Source organism: Eriocheir sinensis, unplaced genomic scaffold (assembly GCF_024679095.1).
Source record: "Eriocheir sinensis breed Jianghai 21 unplaced genomic scaffold, ASM2467909v1 Scaffold159, whole genome shotgun sequence".
Classification (NCBI taxonomy): Eukaryota; Metazoa; Arthropoda; class Malacostraca; order Decapoda; family Varunidae; genus Eriocheir; species Eriocheir sinensis.
Window position 1 is genome coordinate 534,519 of NW_026110950.1, and position 6,791 is coordinate 541,309.

A 6,791-nucleotide genomic window follows, 5' to 3' on the forward strand; every position below is an offset into this window, starting at 1 on the left:
TACCCCGGCGTCATCATCTACGGGCACTCAGGCAGCTGACATTCTGCTGAGCCCGTCCTCCTCCATCGAGTGACGTCTACGAGGCAGTGTGCGTCTCTACATCACCGCAACGGGCGTCTCTTCCCACGAGGCACCACTCACAATTGCCGGGTCGGGCTGCCGCTTTCCCTGGGTCCTGTCGCGGTCTACTGGAGAGTACGGGAGGTGTATTGGACTTTGTACCTCAACATGTTTACACTTCCACTTTTGGTTGTTTTGATCATATTCCTTAGAAACCTGGTGAAGGTATAATCATACTTGGACTCGATTGAAGTAGTTGCCGCCGTTCTCCTGGCTTCAATCAGTCCTATAACCATCTGAACCTCCTGGCCTTGACAAACATACTCTTAAACATATCGGCGCAAGCACACATATTTGACACGGTTTTCCTAGGAGCTTTGGGCATTTCCTTGGGTAGCTTAATAACCCTGGTGGTAGTTTGGCCCTTCCTTTGTACCAAAGAACTTTAAAAAAAACTCATTAGAACCTGATTTGTCTTCTTTTTGGCATTTGGAAATTGTTGATGTGAGGTGTGGAGGGGTCTGACAGTGCCGACCTAAGATTTCTCTGTACATGTTAGAAATTGGAGCATCAGGAAGAGGTCAGTATTTACACTTTCTTGCGTTTACTTGTGGAGTTTCTATTGCTTAATAACTTAGCTCTTCTTCTGTATGTGATTGAAACAAGAGGATCAGGGCGAGGTTAATATTTGCAATTTGTACATTTTGTAATCGTCATAAGCTTGGATAATAATTTTTAGTGATGACACCCAAAAAAACAACCAATTCCTGCCTCTTAAATATCATTAACGGATAGATTCAGATATCGACGTAATGTGCAGATAGATAAATATGAATAGATGGCTTAGACACACACACACACACACACACACACACACACACACACACACACACACACCCCCACACACAAAAACACACGTACCCCCACACACACAACACACATGCCCCCCCACACACACACACGTACCCCCACACACACACAAACGCACGTACCCCCCCCCACACACACACAAACACAAACACACGTACCCCCCCCACACAAATAGAACAAGAAGAAATCACAAATTGAAGATAAGTGGTAAAAGATTATCGTCGCACGAAGCTAAACACTTCTTCAATCGAGTTGTTAATGTTTGGAACTCTCTTCCCTGTGATGTCGTTGATAGTACAACAGTCACGGCCTTCAAGAATAGATTAGACAAGTATTTTGAATCCAACCAGCAACTAAGATATTACTCATTGTCGTAATAACGTTAAGTTTTTTCGAATACTGGTGTCTTTGTCCGCTTTAATCGCCCGGTTAGTGGTAGGAGCAATGGTAATTCTTTCCTCTTTCCTACATAAATTCCATGCAGTTTTTCCATGCTGCATGGTTCTTTTTCCTTTCCTGCCAGCTTTGGCTGGAGAGATGGGGGGGTGGGGAGGAGCCTTCACCTTTGCCTTCCTTCATCTTCCACCTTTGATTAGATAGTTAGTGTAGCTTGTCACAAACAGCCTCGTCAGGACCAGCAGTTCTGCTGTTGTTTGTTCTTCCTTTGTGTTTCTTTGTGTTCCTCCTCCTCCTTTTTCTCCCTCTCGCTAGCTCCCCTTTCTTGACCTCTACCTCGTCGTCTTTTTCCCTTGCTATTTTATCCTCCTCCTCCTCCTCCTCCTCACGCGTGGGTCATTGAAATGGGTATGCCTGGGAAAGGTAAGCTGCGTGTCATAATCGGTCCTGTGTCGCCGGCTGAGGGGGTCTGATGTTACCTGCGCGGGGTCACGGGCCAAGGGGACGGAGGAGCGCGCCGGGGTAATGCGTAGGTTATCGTGTGACCTCCCACCCCCCCTTCACCCCTCTTCCCACCATCATCTTTGCCTTATACAGTGTTGCGTCCTGGTGTTTTTCCTTGTGAGTGCTTCATATATTGTTTTAAATGAGGGTTTGATAGTTTTATGCGTGTGTGTGTGTGGGGGGGGGGAGGTGTTAGTGGTTGAATGTAGGGAAGTAAGCCAGCCATGTATTAGCACAGGTATGAAGGGGTATACAGTAAGGTTAGGTTAGGAAGGTTAGGTTAGGTTAGGTGTGGGTTTTATGGTTGAGGGAAGATTGTGTGCTGATAGTGGAGACAGTAACAGGAAGAGGCAGGCAGTTGTAGAAAAAGTCACCCAACCAGCCAGGTATTAGTACGGGTGTGAAGGGAGTTTACAGAAAGGTTAGGATAGGTTAGGTGTGGGTTTTATGGGGGAGGGAAGATTTGTGCTTATAGCGGAGAGAGTAACATTAGGGGAGGCAGGCAGAGGTAGAAGGAGTCACCTAACCAGCCAGGTATTAGCAAAGGTGTGAAGGGGATATACAGGAAGGTTAGGTTAGGTTAGGTGTGGGTTTTATGGGGGAGCGTAGATTGTGTGCTGATAGCGGAGACAGTAACAGGAAGAGGCAGGCAGATGTAGAAAAAGTCACCCAACCAGCCAGGTATTAGTACGGGTGCGAAGGGAGTTTACAGGAAGGTTAGGTTAGGTTAGGTGTAGGGGAGGCAGGCAGAGGTAGAAGAGTCACCCAACCAGTCAGGTATTAGTACAGGTGTGAATGGGGCTTAAGGGCCATATTCTTAAACGTAAAAGAACATAAGAACGTCAGGAGTCTGCGAGAGGCCGGTTGGTTTATACAAAGCAGCTCCGGTAAGCCTAATCCCACCTTACCTCACTATCCATGTTAGATCGTTAAGTGGTTTGTTGTTTGTTTGTTAATGGGTAGTCAAACAGCTGTATTACCGTCAGTTAGGTAGGTTAGTTAAATAGATAGTTTAATAGTTAGTTAAGCAGTTAGAGTCAGTTAGCTAATTTTACTATATTCTGTATTTATTTATTTATATTATTATTTTTTTCTTTCTTTTCTTTTTCCTTTTCTTTCATTCTTTTCTTTTTTCTATTTGTTTTCTTTTTGTTTTCTTTTTCTTTCTTTTTTCCTTTGTGTTTTCTCAGTGTTGGTTTTCTTTTTTGATGTTCTTTTTTGGTGTTCTTTTTTGGTGTTCTTTTTTCCTATCATCCTTTTGTTGATGTTCCTTGGTCTGGATGAGCCGCTTTCCTCCCAGAAGAGACCCATCCATAATTTTGGTGATGTTGTTTGGGACCGAAAGGTGGATGATGATGCTTTGTATTTCTCTTTTCTTGATGTTGTTCATTTATTTATGTTGCTTTTCTTTTTCGATGTTTTTCTGTTCTTTTTCCATTTTTTTTGGTGTTCTTTTCTATATCATCCCTTGTTGATGTTCTTTGGTCTGGGTGAGCCGCTTTCTCCCCAGAAGAGACCCACCCATAATTTTGGTGATGTTAGTCAGGGCCGGAAGGTGGATGATGTTTGTTATATTTTTCTTTCCTTGATGTGTTTTTCTTTGTTTTTTTTATTTCATTTATTCATATCATCCTTTGGTTGATGTTCTTTGGTCTGGATGAGCCGCTTTCTCCCCAGAAGAGACCCATCCATAATTTTGGCGATGTTAGGGCCTAAAGGTGGATGATCTTTTTGTTTCTTTTCTTGATGTTTCGTTTCTGTATTTTCCATTTTTCTGGTGTTCCTTTTTATTTTCCTTTTCTTTGGTGTTCCCATCGCGTGGATTGTCTACGACAGTATAACGAGCACCACAAGCCCGGGTTTGTTTAGAGTTTGCTCTCCTAGGCAGATTGCCTACCACGGCTGACGACCTCCACCTGCCCGGGTTTATTGTTCGGAGTTTGCTCTCCTAGGCAGATTGCCTACCACGGCTGACGACCTCCACCTGGCCGGGTTTATTGTTCGGAGTTTGCTCTCCTAGGCAGATTGCCTACCACGGCTGACGACCTCCACCTGCCCGGGTTTATTGTTCGGAGTTTGCTCTCCTAGGCAGATTGCCTACCACAGCTGACGACCTCCACCTGCCCGGGTTTATTGTTCGGAGTTTGCTCTCCTAGGTGAACTGCCTACCACGGCTGACGACCTCCACCTGGCCGGGTTTATTGTTCGGAGTTTGCTCTCCTAGGTGAACTGCCTACCACGGCTGACGACCTCTACATGCCCGGGTTTGTTGTTCGGAGTTTGCTCTCCTAGGTGAACTGCCTACCACGGCTAACGAGCCCCACCTGCCCGGGTTTGTTGTTCGGAGTTTGCTCTCCTAGGTGAATTGCCTACCACGGCTAACGAGCCCCACCTGCCCGGGTTTGTTTGGAGTTTGCTCTCCTAGGTGAACTGCCTACCACGGCTAACGAGCCTCACCTGCCCGGGTTTGTTTAGAGTTTGCTCTCCTAGGTGAATTACCTCCCACGGCTAACGACCTCCACCTGCCCGGGTTTGTTTAGAGTTTGCTCTCCTAGGTTAACTGCCTACCACGGCTAACGACCTCCACCTGCCCGGGTTTGTTTAGAGTTTGCTCTCCTAGGTGAACTGCCTACCACGGCTAACGACCTCCACCTGCCCGGGTTTGTTTAGAGTTTGCTCTCCTAGGTGAATTGCCTCCCACGGCTAACGACCTCCACCTGCCCGGGTTTGTTTAGAGTTTGCTCTCCTAGGTGAACTGCCTACCACGGCTAACGAGCCTCACCTGCCCGGGTTTGTTTAGAGTTTGCTCTCCTAGGTGAATTGCCTCCCACGGCTAACGACCTCCACCTGCCCGGGTTTGTTTAGAGTTTGCTCTCCTAGGTGAATTGCCTCCCACGGCTAACGACCTCCACCTGCCCGGGTTTGTTTAGAGTTTGCTCTCCTAGGTGAATTGCCTACCACGGCTAACGACCTCCACCTGCCCGGGTTTGTATAGAGTTTGCTCTCCTAGGTGAATTGCCTCCCACGGCTAACGAACCTCACCTGCCTGGGTTTGTTTAGAGTTTGCTCTCCTAGGCAGATTGCCTACCACGGCTAACGAGCTCCACCTGCCCGGGTTTATTGTTCGGAGTTTGCTCTCCTAGGCAGACTGCCTACCACGGCTAACGAGCTTCACCTGCCCGGGTTTGTAGCCGGAAGATCTCCGGCACCTCCGTCGGGGCCCCGAGGGACGCCGAGGAGCCCTGCCTGGAGCCCTCCAGTCCTGCCATGCTCGCCAGGGAGACCTTGGGCTCGCTGGCGCTCCACACCCCCGCCGAGGCGAGGATGCAAGAACTCGCTTCTTAAAACTACCAGACTGGATTATAAAATTAATGATAATTACTGTGAAGGCGCCGGTCACCGCGTTTATCGGTTCAGGGATGGAAGACCGACGGGCCTGCGAAACGCGCACAAGCATCCAAAGGAGTCCTCGCGACGGCTTGCGACGCAGCATCCGTTTCCCTTTTCTTTCTCATTCCATTTTTTCTTTTTTATTATATTTTCCTTCTCTGATTGATTGATTGATTGATTTTACTTGGTAGGAATCTGTTCACCAATTAACATCATTCAGGTATACATTGCACCCACACACCTGCGGAGAGAAAACACCAGTGAGAGTGCTGACGCATCGGGGCCCAATTATCTTAAGTCGTCTGTCTCTTTATCTTTCTCTTCTCTACTTCATTCTATTTCTAGCTTTCTTTCATCCCTGCTCTCCATCTATGAATTTATTTTTCTCTCTCTCTCTCTCTCTCTCTCTCTCTCTCTCTCTCTCTCTCTCTCTCTCTCTCTCTCTCTCTCTCTCTCTCTCTCTCTCTCTCTCTCTCTCTCTCTCTCTCTCTCACACACACACACACACACACACACACACACACACACACACACAGCTTTCGTAGGCGTTGTTGGTATTGCCAGGGGTAGTTTAATGACCCTGGTGGTAGTTTGACCTCCTATCTGTACTATGGACCTAAAAAAAACACTCATGAGAATCCGACTGATCTCCTTTGACCCCTGTGAAAAAAGTTGGTATGAGAGACAGAAGCGTCTGAGAATACCGGCCTAGGAGTTGTCATGTATAAGTCGAGTGTCCTCTTGTTGGGTTAAGGATATGCACTGTTAATTATTTGTTCATTTATTGGCATCACAGGAGGCGGCTCAAAGACAAAACAAAACACACTCACTAAAAAAACACCAACCACTTCTCCCACAATCAGAAAACACTCACCACCATGTGTTTTTTTCTTTTTTTTTTTATCTCTCTCATTTATATATTTATTTTCGCATCATGGCAGGCAAACATTAACACACAGCACACACACAAAAACATAACCACTTCTCCCACTATCAGAAAACAGTCACCATAATGTGCTTTTTCTATTTTTTTCTCTCCCATTTATCTAATTATTCTCGCATCACAGGAGGCAGCTCAAGGGTAACACAATAACACCCCAAAAAACTAAACCACTTCTCCCACAATCAGAAAGCACTCACCATCATGTGCTTTTCTCATTTTTTTTCTCTCCCATTTATCTGTTTGTTTTCGCATCATAGGAAGCAGCTCAAAGGTAAAACAATAACACACAAAACAGTCTGTAAACCACTTCTCCTAACACAAACAAACGAAAAAAATAGCTGCCATCAAGTGCTTTTTCTCTTTTTTCTTTTCTTTCATTGACTTTTCACATCATAGGAGTTTCATTTGATGATGAAAGTTCGGCATGCAGCTTTTTTTTTTATTTATATTGCCATTGTGCGGAACTTATTCTATGAGTGTGTCGGAAAAATGACTGAACGGGTAATTGTTATGAAAGAGATGGGGAAGCAAAATGGGGTCCAATCCTTATGAGAAGAAAGTTTTATCTACGAATTATTGGGTCTGGATTAAAGTCTTCCTCCACCTCTTCCGCTGCTTCCTCCTCTTC

The 6,791-nt window shown here is 45.9% G+C and overlaps 1 long non-coding RNA gene across 5 annotated transcripts; it reads right to left on the bottom strand.

The window, feature by feature from the left end:
- Positions 1 to 3,041: 3,041 nt before the first annotated feature.
- Positions 3,042 to 5,142, bottom strand: LOC126990366 (uncharacterized). Of its 5 annotated transcripts, none has more exons than XR_007744299.1 (4): positions 5,006 to 5,142; positions 4,548 to 4,937; positions 4,013 to 4,222; positions 3,042 to 3,876 (listed from the first exon to the last, which is right to left on the bottom strand). It is a non-coding gene; the product is annotated as an uncharacterized LOC126990366 (long non-coding RNA). The 5 variants fall into 5 exon arrangements; XR_007744300.1 differs by having other exon boundaries at positions 4,548 to 4,677; positions 4,938 to 5,055; XR_007744298.1 differs by lacking the exon at positions 5,006 to 5,142 and having other exon boundaries at positions 4,548 to 4,671; positions 4,802 to 4,912.
- Positions 5,143 to 6,791: the final 1,649 nt, after the last annotated feature.